This window comes from Ranitomeya variabilis, chromosome 4, assembly GCF_051348905.1.
Source record: "Ranitomeya variabilis isolate aRanVar5 chromosome 4, aRanVar5.hap1, whole genome shotgun sequence".
In the NCBI taxonomy this organism is placed as follows: Eukaryota; Metazoa; Chordata; class Amphibia; order Anura; family Dendrobatidae; genus Ranitomeya; species Ranitomeya variabilis.
The window spans coordinates 605,759,325-605,761,439 of record NC_135235.1 but is presented as its reverse complement, the minus strand read 5'-3'; the positions used below and the strand labels follow the sequence as shown (position 1 = coordinate 605,761,439).

Sequence of the window (2,115 nt, the reverse complement as noted above, 5' to 3'; positions counted from 1 at the left end):
GTTAATCTTCCCTCCCTAACTATATCCCTTCTTCTAATGAAGCTGCAGCAATCTCTCCCTATGCTACGATCAGCAGAAGTAAGATGACGGTCGGTGTGCACGCCCCTTTATAGCCCCTGTGATGCCGCAGAAAGCAAGCCAATCACTGTCATGCCCTTCTTTAAGATGGTGGGGACCAAGACCTATATCATCACGCTGCCCACACTCTGCGTCCTCCTTCATTGGCTGAAAAATGGCGCTGAAAGTGTCATACGAAACGCAACTTATGCGCGCAGATCGCCGACCTCATGGCCGATTCCACACTAGGATCAGGTCGGGTTTCATGAAACCCGACTTTGCCGAAAGTCAGAGATTTTTGAATTTGTCCGATCCGTTTAGCTCAACCATAGTGGTGAGTGAGAGTGTTGCTTCTATGTGGCGGGCAAAATTGTTAGTTTTTTTTTGTGGTGCTTCTGCGTTTCGTGTGAATTGGAATAAATGTATCTTTAAATGTTTTGGTGATAGTGGGGTTAGATTGGCAGGAGTGACTGTTGTGGAGGGTCCAATTAAAGTGTTAGGGGTTCTTTTAATGATGATTTAAAGGGATATGAGAGTTGGGATGAGTGTGGACAGTGGATAGTGAGGAAAATGAATTTTTGGAAATTGTGTACTTTCTCTTTGATAGGAAAGGTTCTTATTATTAAGACCTTTATTCTCCCTATTTTGCTTTGTTTCTTATATTTTTCCAGTGCCTTATAGGAAAATTAAAAAAGTGGAGAAACTTATTTTTGTGTTTTTCTGGGGCAGTAGAATGGAAAAATGAAAAAGGGAGTTTTTGTTTAAGCAATGTAAGCATGGGGCACTAAGGTTCCCAATTATTGAGGTTTTTTTAATACTGCATTATATTACAGCTACAGTGGTTTTGATTGGGAAAAATAATAAAGGTGTGTTTATGTGTAAGTATTTGGCAGGATGGATGTTGCATGGGTTGAAATGGGGAAAGCGAGATAGGAATGTTCCTGTTGCGTTTAAGTGTCCTGAATAGTACAATTTGATTGAAAAATTCATCAGGAAAAATGATTTGTTAGCAGTCGCAATGAAGGTTTTTAGGGTGGTTAAGAAAGCGATGGAGCGAATGAGTGTGGGATACTAAATATGGTGGTGTTGGAGGTATAGATTCAGAAGGGGTGTGGAAATACCTTAAGTAGCATGACTTGGTAAAATTCCAGTGAAGAATACTTTTGGGGTTTATTTTGGTAGAGCTTTTTGATGGGGTTTTTCTTGGTCCTTTTGTATGAAATGTATTCTTTGTGTTTTTTTCTGATATATTCATGAAAAAAATAACCACAATGATGTTTTAATGAACGACAGTTTATATTACGACTAAGTCTTGTCTACTGTTTGCTCCAACATAAACCTGAGTGGTAAAAAAAAATAAAAAAATCTGTTCTTATCAGTTTAATATCTGATACGTCCCCTATTTGGGGACCATATATTAAATGGATTTTTGGAACAGGGAGATGGAAGAAGAGCTTGCTCTGTCCACTCCACGCATTGACCCGTTATTGCAGTATCTCCGGGACCAGTGCACTCCTTCTCTGATCCAGTTTCTAAAAACAGATTGAATTGAAATCAGCGCAAGTTGTCTTTTAACCCTTTATGTGAATTGATTTCAGGGTCAAAGAAGCACTTTTCTCAGGCCAAATGTAGCATTTTGTTTGATTTCTCTTGGCCAATTGCAACATTTTGTGTGCCTTGCCTGGCCTTGCTTTCACCTATGTATGTCAAACATTGCATTGCATTCAATATGCAATCAATCAATCAATCAATCAATCAATCAATTTGTCTTTACTGGTTGCTGCAACAGGTGTGTTAAGATGTAGGCCTCTATTAGGCCTTTCTTACAGTGTTGCAAATATACTGTGTCATCTACAAACCTAGGCCCCTGCTGTCAGCACTTGGTATTTAAATTGAAGTATCCAATCAGTAGTTCTGCCATACATACCGCATTTGTGACCGCATGAATTCTTTTTTGAAACATTGTCTCCCTCTTGTGGACCACCGACTTTTCAATGCGGTGTATTATATGCATTTTTAAAAAAAAAAAAAAAGTAAAAATGGTGCCTGTGCTGATCT

General features: G+C 39.0%; 1 pseudogene; it reads left to right on the top strand.

Moving 5' to 3' along the window:
- The first annotated feature begins 1,372 nt into the window (after nt 1–1,372).
- LOC143771328 (U2 spliceosomal RNA) lies at nt 1,373–1,575 on the top strand (annotated as a pseudogene).
- The last annotated feature ends 540 nt before the right edge of the window (nt 1,576–2,115 follow it).